The sequence below is a fragment of the Podarcis filfolensis genome, assembly GCF_964270895.1.
Source record: "Podarcis filfolensis genome assembly, chromosome: 2".
Taxonomy (NCBI): Eukaryota; Metazoa; Chordata; class Lepidosauria; order Squamata; family Lacertidae; genus Podarcis; species Podarcis filfolensis.
This window is the reverse complement of record NC_139605.1, coordinates 44130271-44153089: the sequence shown is the minus strand read 5'-3', so window position 1 is coordinate 44153089 and position 22819 is coordinate 44130271. Positions and strand designations below refer to the sequence as shown.

Below are 22819 nucleotides of genomic sequence, written 5' to 3'. Positions count from 1 at the left end.
TTCACACATTTGGCTGAGAATCATAAAAGTGTTGTGTAATTAATTATTGAGAGATCAAGCAATGAATATGGCTGTTTAAACTAGCCCACAATTGTTTCTTAAAAGAACAGTAGCTTTTATTAAAGGAAGCAGCAGCACCCACCTTTCCTTCCACACCTAATGTTGGTCCTCCACTGCTTATTTGTCTGGTTTATATCACTCTTCCATGTGTTGTGGATGGTGTTTTTGTCCACTACTAACCGGCTGTAGACGCTCGCAGCTGCAAGTCAGCTTTGTTCTGAGAGATTTTAAGGCTATGTAAGTCAGTAATTTTCTTATGCACGTTTTCGACTACAAAGGTTTTTATTTTTTTGCAACAACATCACTCGAGTGGTGAATTGAGTTTCTGATTCAGGGTTCTGAACTACACATGACATTAAGATTATTGGCAAGGAAGAGAAAGGACCACTTTAAAATATAGATGTAAAATCATGCTTGTTCAGAATCAGTGCTGTTTTCTCTATCAATTAGTACTTACCGTAATTGACTTTGGTAGAATCCCTGTATAAAGAAGACTTTCTAAAATAACAAGGAACTGACATTTAATTCAGTTTTAAAAATATATATCAAGGGACCATTTGGGAAACATTCATATAACAGGGTATGCAACAGTGAAGTTCCTGCTTATGCATAGTATATTAATGATAATAAAATCACTGCTGGGTGCATTACTACTGTGGCTTTGAACCACTTGTCTGTGGACTTGTGCCAGTCCACAAAGTGCTTACTACTGGTTCTTGGCAAGTGAGCTTGTTCGACTTCCTGGTATTTGCGCAACCATCTTCCCTCTAGAAGCATTCAGAGCCTGAGCCTCTTGGCACTAACAGATTGACTTTGGCTGTAATTAATAGAAAGGAAGGACACTGCAAGTGCAGCAGACTCTTAATTAAAAAAAAAAAATCATGCCAAAATATATCTGCATGATACATGGTCAAATCTGTAATGTTATTTTAAAAAATAGCCAGTCCACCATTTTAAGATGCAAAACGCCCCCATGCTTAGAGAACCTAAGTTTTTACATTTCTCTGGGTGAACATAATATAAGTTTAAAAACTCAAAACTAACTCCTAAAGGCAATGAGGCATTTTGGAGAAGATCTGATTACATCACACATTCTAAGAAATTTGTTTTGGTTAAACCTTTTAAAGTTCTCTGTTTATTTGAAGTGGCAGCTCAGAAAGTACATTCCATGGAAGCCTTCCCTTGCTACTTGTTTATTTTTAAGGGAAAAAATGCACAGCATAATCTACCAAGAACGTCTGCTAAAACATGCTTTTGTGCAAGCCCCATTAATTTCAATGGAACTTATATGCAAAAAGCTTTTTAATGTATGTCATCAACTACAGGGGATAACAAAGAATCTGGTGGCTCTTTAAGGACCATTGGATTTACTGTGGCAGAAGCTTTCATGGACTAGAACTCAATTTATTAGATGTAGTTATGAAGAGTCATAATAAATCTGTTTGTGGCTTCAGCCTGTGTGTTGTTATGAGCATAGCCAGTGGAATCAAATCTTATAGAACTAAGGTGAGGAGAACTTGGATATTAGCTGAGATTATTTGGTTCCTGGATTCAACAAGAAAACAAGAAAAAAACAACACACCAATGCACTACAGAGGAGAATAAAAATAAACCCAAAGCTCTGCAGGAAGACTAGTTCTCTTCATAGCCTTATTCTTGATGTGAAAAATTCTGAAGGGTTGTGAAATTAAATGGCTGTTTACACAAATTCTTAGAATTTCCTCTCTTGTCAGGTACAGAATCCAAAATTTTACCATTATAAAAAGGAAGTGGTTTGTGATACCTTCAAGAGTAATGTATTTTCTATGGTGTAAGCCTTTGTAGGCTACAACTCAGGCTAACCCTCAGCTGGCATTCACATATGCACAGAGATGTAAAGGAAACAAATGGAGAAGCTGGCGTCAGGTGGCAATGAAGTGCAAAAAGTACAGTCTGAGACCATTCAAGCAGAGCTTAAAAGCAGATGCAAAACAAGCACAATGAATGTTCACAACTGCAGTAATTGGTGATTGTATAAATTTTTTTATCTGGAGTAGCTACCGTATTTTTCGCCCTATAGGACACACTTTTCCCCCTTCAAAAATGAAGAGGAAATGTGTGTGCGTCCTATGGGGCGAATGCAGGCTTTCGCTGAAGCCTGGAGAGCGAGAGGGGTCGTGCACACTGACCCCTCTCGCTCTCCAGGCTTCAGGAAGCTCTCAGGAAGCCTTGGGAGCCTGCGTCGGGCTCCCTAGGCTTGCGGATAGCAGCCTGCATCTCTAAGCCTGGGGCGCGCTGCACAGCACGCCCCGGGCTTCAGTTCCCCGACCTGGTTTGGAGGCTGGCGACGGGGAGAAGCATGCTTCCCCCCTAACCATCCCCGCAAGCTCGGGGGACAGCGGGGAGGCGCAGCGCCGCCATCCCGCTGTTCCCCGACCTGGTTTGAGCTTCAGGCAGATATCTGCAAGCAGTGGGAGCCCGGTGGGAAGTCGCGACGGTCTCCCAAGGCTTGCGGAGAGCTGCCTGTTCTGTGGGCTGGGGTCGGGGGAAGCTCGGGCTTCCCCCGCCCCAGCCCCGCGCCTGGGGGGGAAATAAATTTTTTTCTTTATTTCCCCCCCTCCAAAACTAGGTGCGTCCTATGGGCCGGTGGGTCCTATAGGGCGAAAAATACGGTAATCTTTTTTAGGACAGAGGACCACACTGACAAAGTAGGATGTGACCAAGCGGTTGTTTTTTTAAAAGGACAAATGGAGTGGGGCATCACAGCAGATGACTCAGGAGCAATCTCTCTCTCTCTCTCTCTCTCTCTCTCTCTCTCTCTCTCTCTCTAAAATTTAAATGTCTTAATATAAAAAGAATTAGATGGAAAATTTGGGAGGATCTTCAGGGGGACACAAGCCTCTTGTGGAGCCAAAGCTAGCCACCCCTGTCATAAGCATTGCTGAGTAATCACCAGTAGTGGGACATCAAATGCAGTTCTGGGTAGGATGCTGTTACATGCCGGTTCCAGGCACTTACCCTGGGTTCATGTTTTCTTTTGGGAATAAGGTACAGCAGAGAATATGGTGTCTTTATGATATATGGTTTATTTACACACACACATATATAAGCTGGGCCTACAATGGAGGCATTCACAGCATAACCACCTTGCTTCTGTCATAGCCACAGCCTTGAATTCAAACAGAAATCAAACATCATTCTTTGCCTCTCTGGCTTTCCAGCTTGCAACATTACTTCTAGGTCACATTACAGCAAACTCTGTCCATCAACTCCGGCTTTCTTCTTTTATCTAAGAGCTGCAGGAGGGGCCCCACCCATTAGCCATCTGGTAGAGAAGCCTTCTCTCCATTGCTTTCTTAATGGGGACCCATCACCCTAGGCGATTACCTCATGAGGAAGCTAGCCTGATTTGTCTTTTAGGACTTGCTGAATCCAGGGGTTCAAGAGGCCTGCTTGATTAAATTCTAACACATGCTGGCCCCGGGGATTATAGGTGTCTGGCACCCACAAACTCATAAACAATATAATAATTGTTGCTAATATCCATTGTTGACAAATAATATAAACTCCTGAGATGCTGCTTGTGCTTCATCCATTTAGTATTAATTATCTATTTTACATATTGCCGAACTTTTAAATTAGAAGCACACATTCTACAATCAGAACTCTGCATCACACTGTGGCATAAAAACATAGTTTAAAACAGCCAGCAATCCATATGATTAAATTCAGTCCAGTCATAAATCTAACAAAGTAATGATGGTAGATTGGCCCTTACGCATAAAGGCTCAAGTAAAAGAAGCCCTCAGTGAAAAGAGGGACATACTGCACAATCAAGACTACATGTCTGCAGACTTATACCACACACTACTCATCACATACAATGGGTGAACATTCCTGCTCCTTTACCACACACAGATAATCAGCCAGGTAAGCGTGTGTAGACTCTTAACTGCTGTTGTTCCCAGGCAACACACACAGCCCGAGGGAAGCATATATTAAGGATATTTTTTCTTCAAAAATGGTTTACTGGATATCATTCTTTTGTATGCTGTGACCATCCAAAACTGATTACTTTGTTTTTATCTAGAAGAATTGTTGTGAAAACAGCATTTCCATTGAGTCTGACCAATTATTGCTATTGATTCCAGCCAATATTCACATACTGCCTGAAGGAAAACATATATTAAGGATGATTTTTCTTTATAGACTTCTCTGTTTGAGGTAATTTTGTATGTTGTGCCACCTCCATAACTCACTTTTTTAAAAAATCTGGAAGAATGGCTTCAATAAGAACACTTTTGTGTTACTAAAAATACAGTGGTGCCTCGCAAGACGAAATTAATTCGTTCCGTGAATTTTTTCGTCTAGCGAATTTTTCGTCTTGCGAAGCACGAAAACCCATAGGAATGCATTGAAAATCAATTAATGCATTCCTATGGTCAAAAAAAGTCCAAACAAAGCCAAATTTGGTACAACAAGAGTTTATTAAGTGCTCTTTAAAGTCACACATACTGTAAAGAGCATTTCAAAATTCAAACCCAGAATTTCTTTTTAAAATAGCAGCAGAGTGCCCCAATGGTCACAAAAAATCATAAAAATGCAGAAAAAAACACACAAGCTTCCAGATTCTTGCAAACCCCTCCCCAACACCAAGTCCTTGAATTCCAAACACCCCAACCCAAAATCCAAACCCCCCAAAAAAAGTTTTAAAAGCTTAACTTACCAAATGGCTGCAAAAGAAGTTTTGGAAAAGCTTCAAAAATCACCAAAGTCTTTAAAAACCTCAAAAAAGGCTACTATGTACACTGCATTCTATGAGTTGCTCCTCAAAGTCAAGTCGCAACTGTATTAACGGTGTTAAGAAAAAGGAAACAAACTTGCAAGACGTTTTCGTCTTGCGAAGCAAGCTCATAGGGAAATTCGTCTTGCGAAGCAGCTCAAAAAACGGAAAACCCTTTCGTCTAGCGAGTTTTCCGTCTTGCGAGGCATTCGTCTTGCGGGGCACCGCTGTATGTGCGCTTGCAATTTTTTACATTGGAAGAAAAATATTACAACAATGTTGATGATATATCATGACTAAAAGATATATACAATGTGTGGTATTAACACTGTTACACATGCAGTACATATAGCACTGCTAATATGCATAGCAGTCTACATATTTTGGCTTGGTCCTTTCCTTTAAAGGAAAGGCTTTGGGGGTGGGGCTTTTAATTTAGGAATAAAGTGAACAAGAGAGTGACATGGTAGAAGCTCATAAATTGTATGCAAGGTCTGGACAACATGGATAAATAAATTTCTCTTTTATAGGGTCATCCAATGCAATTTTTTGGGTAACATTGTTTCATTAGTTTTTAAGAACTATACAAAACAAACATACAGTGGTACCTCGGGTTAAGTACTTAATTTGTTCCGGAGGTCCGTTCTTAACCTGAAACTGTTCTTAACCTGAAGCACCACTTTAGCTAATGGGGCCTCCCGCTGCTGCCGCGCCACCAGAGCACAATTTCTGTTCTCATCCTGAAGCAAAGTTCTTAACCCGAGGTACTATTTCTGGGTCTGTAACCTGAAGCTTATGTAACCTGAAGCGTATGTAACCCGAGGTACCACTGTATTCAAACCTGGAATACAGGTTATAGTAAACATATAAGCAGCAAAAAATCTTAACTTGGACATATGCAATATAAAATATGGCTGACTTTTCTGTATCCATATTTCTTAACTGAGCTTCGCTGAAAGGAGATTTGAGTAAGCTAGGGAGAGAATGGTAATCCAATACAATTGATTGGCAGTAAATTCTGGACAGATACGAAAGAAAGTACTTCTTCATTATGTTCACAATGAACTTTTGAAACTTTGTGCCACATGCTGTGGTGCCAACTACTAGCTTAGATAACCTATCAATGACCAGTAAGTAAGCATGGTCATATGGAACCTCCCAAGTTTAGAAGCAGTATGCCATTGAATAATGCTAGTTGCTAGGGAGCTGCAGTGCAATAGGACTGCTGCCTTCATGCTCTGGTTGTAGGCTTCCTGGAAGCATCTGATTGGTTACTGCGATAACAGGAGGCTAGCCTGCATGGACCTTGGACTTTTGGTCTGATCAGCAGGGCTGTTTTGTACTCTTTATGTCCTTCCTCTTCATCAAATCCTTAGAATCAGGTTGCTTTTATTACCCTTTTGTCAATTAGCTCCAGATGGCAAAGCTGGGTAGCTTTTGTGAACGTTCAGCTTTGAGTTTGAACGGGGACAGTCTCAGGCACCATGGCTTTCTATGACTAAAGTGAGATAGACCCAAAGATACTCTTTACTGATGGAACAGTAATGCCTCACTGTTTGGTCTGATCAGTTTCCTATGAAGGAAGGAACTGAAGTCTTAAATGTGTTATATATTGTCATAGTGATTTCTTTGAGTAGCATTTTGGTGAGGTAGCTCCTGTTTACAAACATTTTAGCACTGGCATAGTATGTGTAGGAGTACCATATCTGTGTGTGCAGTTTTTCTTATAAGACACGTTCATCTTTTTATGAACACCAAATGCAAACACACACACACACACAAGGTAAAATTCACAAACACACATTAAACTCCTGCTATGTTTATACATTTGTTTCTGTGTGTACGAAAGCAACACGAGATGAGGTTGACACTCTAGAAACACAAGTGGAAAGCATTGATTTCATTAAGAGAAAGGATGCCTACTCATAAATAAGTGTCACTGCATTCCATGGTGCTTATGCTCAGGTACATGTGCATAGGATTGCAACCAAAGGCTTTTTTATTATTTATTTAGTATATTTATATTCCACCCTTCTCCTAGGTTGGGATTCAAGGCAGCTTTACAACATTTAAAACATCATGATGAAATAGATAGTAATAAAAACAAACTAGTTAAAATCAATAGTTGACTGCTTGTTAAGCTTTTGGGACTTTTTAGTTTAGAGAAGCAGTGACATGATGGAAGTTTATAAAATTATGCATGGCATTGAGAAAATGGACAGAGAAAAGTTTTTGTCCCTCTCTGATAACACTAGAACAGGCTTCCTCAACCTCAGCCCTCCAGATGTTTTGAAACTACAATTCGCAGCATCCCTGACCACTTGTCCTGCTAGCTAGGGATCATGAGAGTTGTAGGCCAAAAACATCTGGAGGGCTGAGGTTGGGGAAGCCTGCACTAGAACTTGTGGAAACTGAATGCTGGAAGATTCAGGACTGATAAAATAAAGTATTTCTTCATGCAGCACATAGTTAAACTATGGAACTTGCTCCCCAAAGATGCAGTGATGGCCACCAACCTAAAGAGGATTAGGAGGAGGAGAGAGCTATTGACGACTACTAGCCACGATGGCTATGCTCTGGCTCCATAGTTGGAGGCAGCAGTTCTTCTGAATACTAATTGCTGGAAACCACTGGGATCACAGGCATCTGGTTGGCTACTGTGAAAACAGGATGCTGCACTTAAATGGGCCATTGGCTCTTCATATGTCCTTACATTCACCTACAATCACACTCCCCCACTCTCTACAATGCTTAGAAAATCTCTGATAACAAACAAAAGACCACACTACTGAGGGGGAGGTGGCGGGAGCAGATGCCACCCAGCACTGCTTTTTTGGGTAGTGTGGGGCCTGCAGGGTGCCCAAGCTGCTGCGTCACTCACAGGGGCCCTCCAGCTGCAGGCCCAGTGCCGCTTGTGGGGTTAGTTGCATCCTTCTTGGCCACCCTCTGGCAGCTGGGGGTGGGGGATGCAGCAGTTTGGCATGCTGTGAGCCCAGCCCTGGGCCGCACTGCTTTTGGGAGCGGTGTGCTGGGCTCTGGGGTGCCTGGGCTTGCATGCCACCTTGGGTTCCAGCATGCCACCCCCAAAGGTCCTTACGGCTACGCTACTGAGCTGGGCTTGATATTCCCCACACTTATTTTAACTTCTCCCTCAGCTATGCCATGTTCTCACCCAAGGACAGCACCACATATCCACACACTCAGCCAAAATACAGCCATCAGCATGCATAAGACTGTGGCCCATGTCTTTTAAGCAAGAGGGCACCAGATTGAAGGCTTTATGTGCTTTGTCAATACCTGGATTCTCGGAAGTCTCTCTAATTTTAGAGTATTTTATGACATCTCACGGTTTTGCTTCCCCCTCCATTCCCTATAAAGGACAAGATAAGTTACAAATACAAAAGCAAAAAATAAAGCACACCACAATTTAATTCAGAGAGCCAGATGGTCCCTTTTTTTGTGCTGTGACTGTAATGATATTTTTAACCAAGGAAAGCTTAAAAAGACTGGAGCAGGATACAGGTAAACAATAGCCCTCCTTAATTATGCCTCCTCTTTCTCCCAAAACAGATAGAATTAGCAAATGCAGAAAGAAGTGTTCGGTCTATATCCGGTTTTTCCAGAAGCATTTTCATAGCACAGTGTTTGTGCTTTTTAAGAACTGCAGCTTCACATGCTGCTTCCAATGTATGCTTCAAAGAGTTGTTCAGCAAAGTTGTTTTGGGTGGTCTGGAAACTGGTTGTACCACAAGTGTTGGCTGGGCGAGCACTTGGCAGCATGTTGTGAGGAATTTGCATGGTGCTCATCTCCATAGTGCTTTGGATTTCACTGTTGTCGCAACACCAGTTGAGGTGTCCGATGCAGTTGCCTTTCCATACTTTGTGGAATCGATTTCAGTTTATGTGACCTGATTATGTGGATGGGACTCTTGCAATGATATGGCCCACGTCTTGCTCTCTTTACTCCTGCCCATCCCAGCTGGTGAAAACCAGTGTGGAGTGGTGCCTGCTGCCCTTAAACAGGGAGTAGTACAGTAGTGACAAGAACCAATCCATTGAATAACTTCTTCGTTATCAGGGTGGAAATGGGCAAATTCAGGAATAAGGATTTCTGAAGGAACTCATGTAAACTGAAGCGGTTATTATATTTGTTAGTACTGGACTAGACTATACTGCTTAGTCCAGCTTTAAAGAGATATGTGTGATAGTACCCATAGGTCACCTTTGTAAGCTCTTATAGATGCCTTAAATGTATAATTCCAGCCCTCCTGGTGTTCTGTATATATTACTGAGGCTTTATTCCAACAGTTTTACCTCAGATAGCACCTAGGTTCTCCTTTTCTCCTCTGGACAACTGATAGTGTTTGCTAAATGGGACTCTTGGTCAGCTTCTTCTTCCTCCTAAGCTTCCCTTTCTCAGCTGTGCCCTAGTCTTCTTACGTTGAGTAGGTCAGCCAATTCCCTCATAGGCCATGGCTCACCCTAATCAGCTTTGAGTTTAGCTGGCCACTGTTTCCCCCCTAGACTGTTTACACTCTTATGGGAGTAGCGGGGTGTTGGGGGTGGAGGCGTCTCAAACTCAGAGGGAAATGTAATGCAGCAAAGTACAGGAAATGATACTTTACCTTATTAACACTGGCCATTCTGCACTTAAGTTCTCTCTTTTATGATACCAACACTCAACCATTATGTATGTATTCCTGCCAAACCAGGATGCAGGTTTGGCTTTTTATGCAACACGTTCATTATGGGAGTGAGGAAGTAGTAAATAAGATTTTCCTTTGAACATCAAAGTGTGCCCCAACTTTGGAATTAACTCCCAATTACTTGCACTACTTGAATTTCTTCTGCTTTAATTGATATTGATTTATTGTCTAAGCGCCATTGTTTAGTGCCTTGATTATTTTTAACTGTAAGGTTAATTAACAATAGGCTTTTAAAATGTATTTACTATTATATTTATACCCCATTTTTCCCATAAAAGGAATTCAAGGTGGCATACATGATTGTTTCCTCCCTCTTTTTATTCACACAACAACCATGGGAGGAAGGCTACATTGAGAGACATTGAGTGGCTTAAGATCACTCAGTGAGCTTCATGGCTGAGTCAGGATTTCAGCCCTATCTTTACTATACCACACTAGATCTCTGAGTCGCTCACACAGTTAGAATTTTAAGTTCTCGGACATTACCCAAAAAGGAACCCATATTGAGATTTTGGTAATTAGCAAATTATTTTTTTCTATTAATATAAACTACAAAAATCTTTGACAGATGCTGTCAAATTGTTGTTGACACAGGTCCTTCTTCGAAAGAGAATTATCCACTTTTTCTGAATTCAAATATTATTGCAAATATTACTGCCATAGCCAGATCTGAAATACACAGGTACCTTGGTTCTCGAACTTAATCTGTTCCAGAAGTCTGTTCGACTCCCGAAACTGTTCGAGAACCAAGACGCAGCTTCCGATTGGCTGCAGGAGCTTCCTGCACTCAAGCAGAAGCCGCATTGGACGTTCAGCTTCTGAGAAACGTTTGAAAACCAGAACACTTACTTCTGGGTTTTTGGCGTTCGAGAGCCAATTTGTTCATCAACTAAGCTGTTCAAGAACCAAGGTATGACTACAATTTCCAGTAAAATTTCCAGAAGCTGCCTTAGGACTAGATGACCTGTCACTCTGATTCTCAAGGTATTTATTGCACTATTCTTTTCCAGGAGGGTGAGACAGGATTCAAGAAAGGGAAGTGAATCTGAAATGAAAAGGAACATCAAATACATTGCAAACTCTCTTTTTTTGCTACAGGGGTTTTAATCTATTGTTAACTTAGTTAGAACTTACTGATAGTACCAGCGCAAAGCAATAGTTTGAATAGTACCATTCTATTCTGCTTTTGTCAGACCACACCTGAAGTACTGTGTCCAGTTCTGGGCATCACAATTTAACAAGGATGTTGACAAGCTGGAATATGTGCAGAGGAGGCCAGCCAATATGATCAGGGGTCTGGAAACCAAGCCTAATGAGGAAAGGTTGAAGGAATTGGATATGTTTAGCCTGGAAAAGAGGCGGTGATATGATAGCCACCTTCAAATATCTAAAGGGCTGTACCACATGGAACAAGCTTGTTTTCTGCTGCTCCAGGGGGGAGGACTTGAACCAATGGCTTCAAGTTACAAGAAAGGAGATTCCAACTATACATCAGGAAGAATTTTCTGACAGGAAGAGCTGTTCAACAGTGGAACAGACTTCCAGGAGAGATGGTAGACTCTCCTTCCTTGGAGGTTTTTAAGCAGAGATTGGATAGCCATCTGTCATGTATGATTTAGTTGAGATTCCCGCATTGCAGGGAGCTGGCCCAGATGACCCTCAGGGTCCCTTCCAACTCTACAGTTCTGTGATTCTGTAGGTATAGTATATGTTTGAAACTTGTACATATTTTAATCCAAATTTTAATTTCCCTCCTATTCATATTCATTGTTTACATTTTTCATTATATTAAAAGAATCTGGAGTGAGCTATGTAGTGTGGCTGACTATTCCTGAAGAAGGAAGTAGGTGTCAGTTACAATTAATGTGAGCAGCTTCTATAGCCCTAGAGATGTGACCCCTTGTTACAGTAAATATGACAGCATGAATTATTTTCAATTATAATGAACTTAATTTTGTTGCATTAGTTATGACACACCTCACTGGGAGCTTGCTGCTTTGATATTGCAACAACTGCAGTAAAATAACAACAACAAAACCAGAATCTGGGAATTCAAAAGCCTTCATCGCACGCAGAAGCAGTGGGTTTCCAGAGCCATGTGCACTGTCTCACATTTCACATAAATATAAGAAGAGTCTTGTGGGATCAGACCAAAAACCCACTTAATCCAACATCCTGTTTCCTCCAGTGGCCTACCAGAAGATAAGCCTCAAAGCAGGACTTGAGTCCAGCAACACTCCCCTGCTTGTTTCCTCTGGCAGACGGTATGCCTGATGCCTCTGAACCTGGAGGAACTGTATAGCTTTCATGACTAATATCTATTGATGGATGATGCATTTGTCTAATCCCCTTTTAAGGCTGTCCAGGTTGGTGGACCACATTTTGTGGTGGTGAATTGCATAGTTTAACTACACACTGTGTGAAGATCTACTCCTTTTGTCTATCCTGAATCTCCCATCCTTCAACTTCATTGAATGGTCCTGGGTTGTAATGTTATGACAGAAGGAGAAAAGCTTATCTCTATCCGCTTCTCTGCCCCATGCTTAACTTTGCACATGCAATAATGCCCAGAGTCCATCAGTGACTAGGACATCATCAGAGCCTGCAGTGCCATCATCTGAAGAGCTGGACCAGGTTCCTGGCTATAGGTTTGATGTTTCTGGACTGTGGATGGTGGTGTACCTAAGCTGGAAGTCAGGAATGCACTGACCCAGATGCCACAGCATTCAGGTTCTGTAGAACCAGAGCTGGAACCGTCACAGGCATTTTTCTCCACACTCAAGGAACTGATTATATCCCATGCCAACTTGCTAGTCTAGCAGTGGAGGCAGCATGCCAAATAGGAGACCATGGAGGAAAGGAGACATGTTCATTTTGAGGCCCAAAGACTGTCCCTTTTAAGGGTTTCTGGTACTCCAATGCAGGGGGCATATCATGGGAGAGGTATCTGGTGACAGGCACTCAAAAGGCTTTGTTCACTTCGTGCTCTTTCCAGAAGAAGTTGCTCACTAGGAGCAACCCTTGGTGGTACTGCAACAACCAACCTGCCATGCTACCATGACCGGTGCGCTCCTTGGGATTGGAACAGAACATGACACTTGTATCATGTTCACCCTTGCTTGCATTTTTTCTTGCAAGAAAGTGATAGATAGTACTGCAAATCAGGTAACCAAATTGACACCAGAAATCAGGAAGGATTCCAGAGAATCTCAGCCTACTAGATTCTGCAGCTTCTTAGCTCACGGGTCCTTTGGGGAATTAACTACATTATTAGAAATCCATCCTCCAGTTATCAGATGGCTGTTTGACAGAGATTTCTGAGATGAACAAGATTCCACAGTGTTTTGGTATCAGATGTAATATTAACTGGACAGTATTTGTCCATGAAATCTTTATAACTGTTGTACATCCTGATGATAACTTCCATTTTGTTCTGTTAGAAAGTAAGCGTAAACAGGCACTTACGTAAGTCTCAGCTGTTCTTTTGGAACCTGCCTTTATACTCGTGCAGTGATTTCTTTGGCATGCTGTGCAGCTCTTTTTAACGACATCTACACAAAAATCTTACACATTGTCACTTCTGTAGCAGTTGCAGAGCTGCTAGTTGACATTTCTGAATGAAGGACAAATTAAGGACTTGATTCAGTAATCCAGTTTTTATCCAGTTTATCCTGAAAAATAGGTTCCTGCCAGTTTCTACATATTCAACACTGGCATAGATTCCTTTTTTCCCATGTGCAGGTTATTTTCATTAACTTATCTGTGTTGTTCTTTTTCGTATGTGGGCTGGCTTTGCACTATCTCACATACGAGGTACAGAGCTGTTCTCACCATTTGCAGTCTTCTCCTGACTTGACAGCAGTTCTTAGAGCCAAACTACACGTAATGTTAAGCACAGGGTTTTTAACATTGCAATCTCTCTCAAAAACTATATGAATTAGGATTGGAATTACCATAGGTGAAGAGGAGGAGCTTAATTCGCTTCCTGCTGTGATCTTGACAAAAATTTATCCCCTGAAGCTTCTGTTTGAATTGGCAGGGTAGGTTCCATTGGTGCCAATGGGAACTTTCTTCCCGATGCAAATAGTAGCTTGTGGGTGGGAGAGGTGTCATTGGGACTATAATGTTAACTTTCTTACACACAGATCCTGCCTTAGCCCCAGTCTCGATCAGGTGGCCCGGTGATTTTAATTTCTTGTAGAATTATGCCAAACCATAGTTTACTGCAAACATAGGAGCTTTTTGGAAAGGAGATTGTGATTGCTTTGCTCCTCCTCCAGTTCTTCCTAGGCCACATAAATCCAGTGCATTCTATGCACCAGACCTGTTCCCTAGGGTGGAGTAAAACCATCCATAAGATCTGTTGCAAATGTGTTAGGAACCACCAGTGTGTGTGTGCCCACCCAACATAAGATCTGTTGGACATGTTCCCTTAAGAGGTGAGATTTTTTTGCCTGGAGAAACAGTCAAGCACTGTTTTAATCTAGTCCTTAATACCCTTAAGAGTGTATGCTCACAGAAGGCTACATAAAAAGAAGTTGTTAATTAGAAGAAAGCAAGCATTCATAAATTAAAGATGCAGTAACTCATATGGAGTGGCTTATGAGCATACATACAAATAACTGTTCCCTAACATATTGACAGTCCCCATATCTAGAGAAATGAAGGACCTTGTTGTTGGCATTCATCTGTCTTGAGAGGCAACAGTGTATGGGGGTGGTCAAACCACTGCGTTAGCAGCACTGAAGTGACTTGCTGGAAGAAGGTGTACAAGGCACCATTCAACCATCTGAGGGACTCCATTCCGGATTTGTGTGGGGATATCCCAAATCCTGCAAGGCAGTGGAGGTTTAGGGTTAAGATTTTTCTTTCTCCTAGATGGGCTACTTTCCCAGGTTGATAAGCCCCATCTGCACCTTACTTCCCTCTACAAGATGTGCAGAAACCACTTTCTTGACCATCGGACCCACTATTGGTTTTGTTCGTTCAATCTGACAGAGCCTGTTTTTGCATGCAAGGGAAGTCCCTAAGTCATTGAGGGTATGAGACCCATCAGCTACCCTCACCTGGTTTAGCTGGCCAGTCAAAGCATGCTGGCAGCTTCTAGGAGCCACAGTTGAGAGCTGAGTGCAGGGTTGGGACCAAAGATGGACAAACTACCCCAGGAGGAGCACAATGTGTCCCCCACAAGCGGTACTACCCCTCCCCTAACACTCCATACACCCCTGAAGCACCTTAATCTACAAGAAAACAAAGTGGGTGAGCATAATGTTAGTTATCAACTAGGGATAGGGGGAGAGTTATACTGTTACCATCTCTTGTTAGAGTGATCCTGCAATTAGATGAATGGAAGGGGACCAGGCTCCAAGGTTAGGATTGGAATTTCTTTGCCTGTGGAGTTATGCCTTCACCTTCCAAACCAACAGGCAACCATACAATAGTGATCTTACAAATCGCTAGGTGTGATAGCTATGGAGTGCTAATTGTTGTTATTTAAAAGTGATGTGAAGGTGTATACTTGGAACCATGCTGTGCTGATTAGCCCATGCAAAACCTTAACCTTAAATGAGATTTTGGATCTCATAATTCTGTGTGTAAAATGGGAATGAAAGGGATGATGTGGAAGGGGAAAATAAAAGTTTCTCACGAAGCAAGAGTTGATAACTTTCCTGCCAGATATGCCTAAAGATTGTCATCCTGTGTATGTGGCATGCATGGTGCAAATTGCTGAATTTGGCGTACATGAGTTTTGTATTACTAATGTTCTCTGGAGGGACTGATAGTTACTGGTTTGGGAGTTTCCCCCAGTGTCACTGGTGACTTATCAATACTTGCCTTCTGGCAGTCTTTGAGGTCAGGAGGTAGGATTTTGCATTCTGTGTCGCTGATGGTTAAGTGGGAGCTGATACCATAATATGGCACAAGGTTCCATCAAAATGAACCAAATAAAAGTCAAGTCAAGCTCTCTCTCATTATATATTCTGTCTTTCATAGTATCCCTATCAGCAGCTTTGCCTACCACCGGCATAGCTCTGAGCATATCTGAAGAACTCTCCCCCTGGAGGTCAGGCCATATCCTTGTGGAGCATTTCTTGGTGCTTCCTTCAGTGTTTCCTAATTTATCTATTAATTACATAGCTGTTTAATTCTAAACAGCTTTTATCACAACATTTATCATTTGGAGGAAACAGTTGTTAGAATGTCACTACTTTTCACTGCAGGTCCAATTGTTATGCTTCAGTTTCTAGCTTGAAGCTTTCAGTGGAGAATAAAGGATGCCCAAGGCAGAAGTCAACCTTTCACTTCTGCTACAAAGGAGATGCCATCTATTTCATGCTGTGCTAAGTATTCCATTGGAATGCAAGTAAAACACAGCCTTCAGCATATCCTAATTTTGAAAAGAAAAGCAGTAAGCAAAAAGAAGCAGCTTTAATTAACGCATTTTGTTGTTCTTTAAGTAAGTAAATCCTACAAAGCACTCAAAGAGTTATCTGTTAACAGTCAGTGCTGTTGGGAAGATTCTCAGTACCTTGCAGATTGAGCCCTTAAGGTATTTCTCAAAATAAGATTTGTAGTGAGCAAAAACAGAAAGGAAAGCTTTTTTTTTTTTTTTTAAGAACACACAACCACAACTGACTAAAGTCTGAGTTCACTCTGGGTGATTTCTATTTTATTTTATGCTTTTGGCGCATCCGGAGAATTGTGATGTGTAGTGATTAGTTATATTTATATGGGTTAACAGCAGTAAAAAAAATTAAATAGAAGAGGAGCAGCTTGCACAATATAAATCATGTTGTCTTTGTTTAAATATGCCAGTCTTATGTATTAAGATATTTGTATGGGATATCAGCGGTTCATTCTAAGGTGTCAATTGTTCTAACAGGGAAAGGAATTGATCATTGATTGTCTCTGCAGGAAGTTCTGTTATTATGGGCCCTGAGAATACGCCATACTCTTGGTGTGGAAAAGCCAACTTTGTTTTTGTTATATAGATAATCATCCATATGTGGCTATGGTGGCTCATTTACCAGATGTAATGTATTTAATGTTAGTTCTGGGAGTTTATACTTGATTCTGACCAAACTAAGCTTCTTGATGTCTAGTTCCTCAAGAATGAACATATATATTGTGAGAAAAGGTTTTGTATACTGGAACCCATTTCTTCGGATGCATTAAGTGTTATCCTCAGTTGGTGGGCCTGGACACCCATGTGGGATGGGATCTGGGACCTGCAACAAAATGTTGCAGCAGGGAATGCTCATTGTTTCTGTCACCCCTTTCCCCTTGTTTTGCTGTTCCTTCTCCAGAACAAACCCATAGCATTCTGTGGCTACTGAACATTGTCCTCATTGGGCTGGTTTTTTGGGGGGCGGGGGGGGGAGTTGTTCTTTAGTTTACCCACCCTAAATTAGCTTTTGTATATCTGAAAAATTTGGACCCCTCCACATAGAATCCTGATACCTTCCTTGTTTCACTGTGGCTCTTTTTTTTTTCTTTTTTAAAAGATAAAATCATTTCAACACTTCCAAGCTCTGTTCACTATTAGAAGGAAGTGGTGCACACACATATCATAAACACTGAAGCCAAAATGCCACAAAGATAAGTACTGTACTACAAACCCTGTATCTTTTCTTTCTTCGATGTATGGCTAAACAAATCCATATTAAGTAGGGTTAGTGCTGTCTCTTTCCACTGCCTCTACTAAAGCTTCATATAAACCTATTGTATTCTGATGCCAAATCCTATTACAGGAAGTTGTAAACTCCCTGCATCTTTAAAAATAACCTTTGTAGAACTGCCAGCACCTTACAGAATGAAAACGGAGGGCTCCATTCTCTTTAGAACATGCATACCAAGTAACACCGAGTCAGCTTTCAAAAGATTATATAATAAAAGGACAAGGAAAATAACCGTTTTTACAGTGGTAATATATATATATTTCTAACCTCAGACCTTCATAAATTAAAACTGAGGATACCTTGGATAGAGAAAGCACAATGTGTGGTAAAACTCCTTGAGAAAGGGTTGGTGGAGACCTTACATCTTTCTTTCTTTCAACTTTCTTTCAACTTTTAAACATGCATCACAATATGTGGCACACTTAACGTGTCTCACTAAAGCAGGGCACACTCTCTGTTTCTGTCCCAGAAAGCCTCTAGCTCCCCACCTGCTATAGTACAGTGTTCTGCCTCCATGGTCACAGACAGTTGGTTTCTGAATACCAGTTGCTGGAAGCAGCAGGAGGAGAAAATGCTCTTGTGCTGAGGGCCCGCTTGCTGATTTCCAGCAGGCATCTGGGTGGCCACTGTGATAACAGGATGCATAGCCCCCCCCCAGTGCCCCTATATTCCAGGGACAGTCCCAGAATTACAAAAGCCACCCCAGCTTCTGATTTGGTTCTGTAATGTCCTTATTTCACCCACCAGTGCCACTGTCGCTGAGCTCAGGGAGGAGGATGAGCTGGCACTTGTCCTGAGAAGCGGTGGCAGTGGCCACTGGAGGAGAGCATCCCATTGCCTCTCCTTGGCTGCTGCTGCCAGCCTCCTCCCTTGGGCATCTTGCAGCGACTGCTGGGGAATGGGCGATGAGGAGGAGAGGCTGCTGCCGCCAAGATCCAGCCCCACATGATGCATTGGCTTTGAGGTGCAGGCAGAGGACAGGAACGCCTTTGGCAGGAAGAAAGGGGGAATGGAGTGTATCCATGTCTCATGGATTTATTTATTTCTCAAATTTATTTATTGGTGTGTGTATGATTTTTTTCTTTTTGTAAATCTACTGCAGAATAAAAATAAAATTGTGATTAAGGGGTTTTCTCAGGGCGGTGGGGTGTGTGTGTTTGCTATGTCTAGTTGGTGTAGTGATGGTGGAAATGCTCTGCGGGGCAGGGGACAAAAATGAGGAGTTGAGGATTTTCATCTGAGGAATTTTGCACGGTATGCTGGATGCTGGTTAGCAATTGGCCTGATCTAGCAGGCTCTTTTTATGTTATTAACACCTTATTAAAAAAAAAAAATAAGTTGCAATACTATGCTAAAAGCACAAAGATTGGTACATATTTAGGGGCACCCTGTGAAGCTCAAGTAGAGAACTATTCGTAATTTCAAAATGGCAGCCAGTGTTGTAACTGGTTGTGCAGCTTGCCTGTGCATTAGGAAGATTTCTACTTTACCTGAAGAGAGTGGCTTGTGGGTGAGTTGCACAGGGCTACATAGGCCAGGGCAAAAGGCCAGGTATAACCCACAACTTTCATTCTTCCTGAGGTAATGTGATACAGTGATTTTATGAATTATTACTTGGGGGAGAATATTTCTTAAAATTGGAAATAGCTTTAAGGTTGTGTAGGAATTTGTTCAGGAAATATTGTTGGGCCATTGGGCTGATCCAACAGGTTCTTCTCAAGTTCTTATGTCTGCTGTTCTTCTTCTTCTTCTTGATGTAGTTATTTTGTACCCATCCTCCTCCCCGGGTGGGTTACAGCAATTTACAAATATATTTTTAATCACTATACGATCATCTGAACGCAGTGATTTTTTTATTAAGAAACACAGCATTTTTATAAAAGGTATTAAGTGAACACCTGGATTAGGTGAAATTTTAAGCAAAGCATTTAGTAATTTTTAAAACAGTGAACAAGTATAATAATTATACAACTCAGGATGAGAGCCATTTTAGAACAAACAATTTCAAACTGTCCTTTGACAGCAGAAATTCATAGGCAGGTTGTCTCATTTGTCAAGAGTGAGTAGATTGCCAGTTAATATGCCTTTTGTTCTGATACACAGTGACAAATTCAGTAATAATTGTGCAGAAATGTCCCTCTGCTTAATATCCGTCAGAGCAGATGGAAATGTTTTGCAAATTGGTCACAGTAGACCACAGATAGGTCTATCACTACCCTGTCTGGCCCTGGGTGGAATGCTTGTACCACCCAGAAGAGCGAGTTATCCAATTTATCCAAGTAAGTGGGAGAATATTTTGTAAGAAGGAATATTGCGTGCAAATCCAGCACACACCATTGACTTAAACATTAAGTGATAGGTGATGTAACTGTTTAATCATTGCAATTGTAGACAATTCCAGTATTGCTATACTTTGTTGAGCCTCACTGGTCTGCTTTAAAGCTATGGGTTTTTAAAAATATTAATCATAAAAATAAAATATACCACAAGCACATTCTCATGCATACTCTTTTGCACCCATTGGGATAAGAAAGTTTAGGAGGCTGACTTTTTCCCTTAGACGAATTACTCCTCTTAAGGATTTCCCATCTTCATTCATGGATTTGGAAAATTAGTACTTTATGAATGAAGTTGTTGAACTTAAAAAATGTAGCAAATTAATCCAGCTCTAAGATGTCCTTGCAGCAGATAAATTTAGAGGGAGAGGACCCTTAATGTATAACATTATAACATTATAATTTAAATATTTTTTGCAAGCTATCCATATTTTATTTCAAAACCATTTTTGTGAAACTTCTTAACACACTTTCAGTGCTTACTTCATGTAGTCACAGCTTTGCATATTTTCTTTGAAGATTTTGAAAATACAAAGATAAATGATGACTAATGTGCACCATCTGCCTGGGGGGAAAAGATTTCTTACTGAGGACTCAGTTTCTGCTAAGCTGATTTGCTTATAAGAAGGAAGCAAGCCCATCCCTCTGCTATGAAAATGAGGTTTTAATATCTTGTGACAAATTATTAAATAGCAGTATATAGGCACTAGAATAACAATATTTACTCCATAGATTAGGGTCAGTGGCGTCTCTTCTTTTGGATTGTTACAGGAACTCTGGGGGATCAGAAAAAGCTGGTGTGTGTTTTGTGAGGCCTCAAGAACTTCTAATATACTAATTTGTTGGTGGCATGTACTGAATTCCTAGCCCGCTGAAAATATTTGATTGCTGCAATATTGGTTGCCTCTTTGTGGCCCTGGAGCTCGAATGTTTGGTAGTAGAGATGAAATATTGCTCTTTGTGTTGAGGAGACACAGGTGCCTTCGTGATGTCATTATTCATAGCTGATGGTGTGAACCACTTCTGCTGAGAAGTATTGTGTTTCTGAATACGTCATATGACACAAGTGCTATACCAGCAATTAACCACTTCTTATTCATATGTAATTTATGACATAGTTTCCTCTGTATTGTTATGTACTGAAGTTCTCACCCTGGACCAGCAGGGGGATACTGTAGATAGTTTTCACTCAGGTCCACGTCAGTTATTTTAGGCGGGAAACCCTGGGTTGTTGTTGCTACAATGTTGACAGCCGGCTGCCTATAAAAGCAGGCCGGCTGAGCTGTTTGCTGTTCAGTCTGTCCAGCTTACAAATAAAGAGCTGCTCTGGAGAAATCGCTGTGTCGTCTGCTATGTTCGCCCACAACTTAACAATTGTTATGAGTTTGAGGGTGCTAGACCTTTCTAAATTTCTGGATCCAGCAAGTGTTAAGTGCTAATTAAGCCAGACTAGCTTCCTCTGTTGAGTTGATCTCCTTAGTGATGGGCCAGTAAGCAAACAAAGGAACAAGCGTGAGAGACAGCAATTGGATGGGTGGGGCTCCCTCAGCAGATAAAGCCAGTGTTTAGAGTAGAGAGGTTAGAGGCAAAGAGTTGTGTGAGCCAGAAGCTGGATGCAAAAAGGCTGCAGGCCGGAAAGGCAGAGAGAAAGCCATGGCTGATTTCTTCTTGAATCCAAGGCTGTAGCTATGTGTGTGTAAATACACCTTATATCATAAAGACACCACAGTCTGCACTGTGCCTCATTTCCAAAGGAAACACGAATCCTGGGTAAATGCCTTGCATCCCTGTAATCTTTTACCTCCTGGAAATTTGCAAGGAGCATCCTTCTCCCCTAGCACAGCCTTTATTCTTATACTGGCAGAAGAATCAGGTTGAGGTAGAGAGAGCAAACATAAATAGCCCTAGGGGACTGTTTCCCTCAATGTGTCATTGCTCTGAACATGCAATTGCTTCTCCTGATGCTGCACCCTAGATTGGCCCACACTTAAATACACACGATTTAAACTATTTATGTAGCGCCAAATAAAAGTTAACAGGGCAATTTACAAGTAAAAAAATAATAATAAAACCAATCTAGTTGTTAATCACGCCATTAGACTGGATGATCCTCAATCCCAGCTGGAGGATGGGTCTGTTGCACTGCTTTCTCAACTAAAGATGTCCTTGTCATGTTGCTTATACCCTGTGGGGCAAAACATACATACATGCATGTACCAAGTGCTACCAAGAAACACCACGACCCTGTTCCAAATCTTTCACTTAAATGGACTGTTAAAGCAATGGTATTCAAGTATTGTTGGGCAGTGGGAAGGTAGATTAAGGTAAGGAGCAGATATTCCTGACTGGAAGTGTGAGTGGTTTGACAGTCTGTGTCTTGTGGACAAAATGAGAGCTAGTTCAAAATGCTTAATGGAGATGCTATGGGTCTTACAAATTGCCTGTAGCATGCCACGCTTGACATAAGGAACATTTTCAGGTGAAAATCCCTTTAAAAGTGTAGGATTTCACAGAGAGGGAGAGAGAAAAGGAGAAAATGTATGGTCTAGTCTTCTTTCTTCTATGCTGCCACTACTGAACTAATTTTTTTATATGGGCTGTGATGTTTCATGCCATTTTTTAAAAATCAACAACGCCCCATGTGAAACTGAGGGTTTTAGGATGGGGCAATGTTGGTGTAATGAGTTGTAATCATTTACTTGACTAGTCACTATTCTATTCAGTAATTCTACTCATATTAATTTGTGGTTAGGGTTCAGTTGATGCCAGGATTTCAGTTCAGTGTCCTTTGCCAGTGAAATGTAAATGGAAGCCATTGTTACTGGGGAGACTTCTATTACTGGACCGGAGTGCAGAAAAACGTTAATTCAATTAAATGAAAATAAATATCTTACACGCGTTTTCTAAATATTTGTGTTGAGGTATCAATTTCCTACACTGTCATTACGGTGTTGCCGTGCTGGCTTGATATCAGGCTTTGTGGTGTTGTGCTGTCAATGTTGTTCGTATGCTGCATCACAGCACTTGTTTATCCGCAAACCGTGTTTTAATATAGGGCTGTGTCTTCACAAACTATCTACAACAGCAAGCAGGGGAACCTGTGGCCTTCTCATGGTTGTTGGACTACAGTTCCCATAATCCCTCCTGACCTTTGGCCATGCTGATTGGATTAGAAAGAAAGTAACTTGCACTAGGGATGCGGGTGGTGCTGTGGTCTAAACCACGGAGCCTAGAGCTTTCCGGTCAGAAAGTCGGTGGTTCAAATCCCTGTGACGG

General features: G+C 41.4%; 1 protein-coding gene across 35 annotated transcripts in view; it reads left to right on the top strand.

Moving 5' to 3' along the window:
• The window catches only part of CACNA1D (calcium voltage-gated channel subunit alpha1 D), a 195465-nt gene that overhangs the window by 44726 nt on the left and 127920 nt on the right, over positions 1–22819 (top strand). The gene's annotated exons all lie outside the window — the stretch shown is intronic.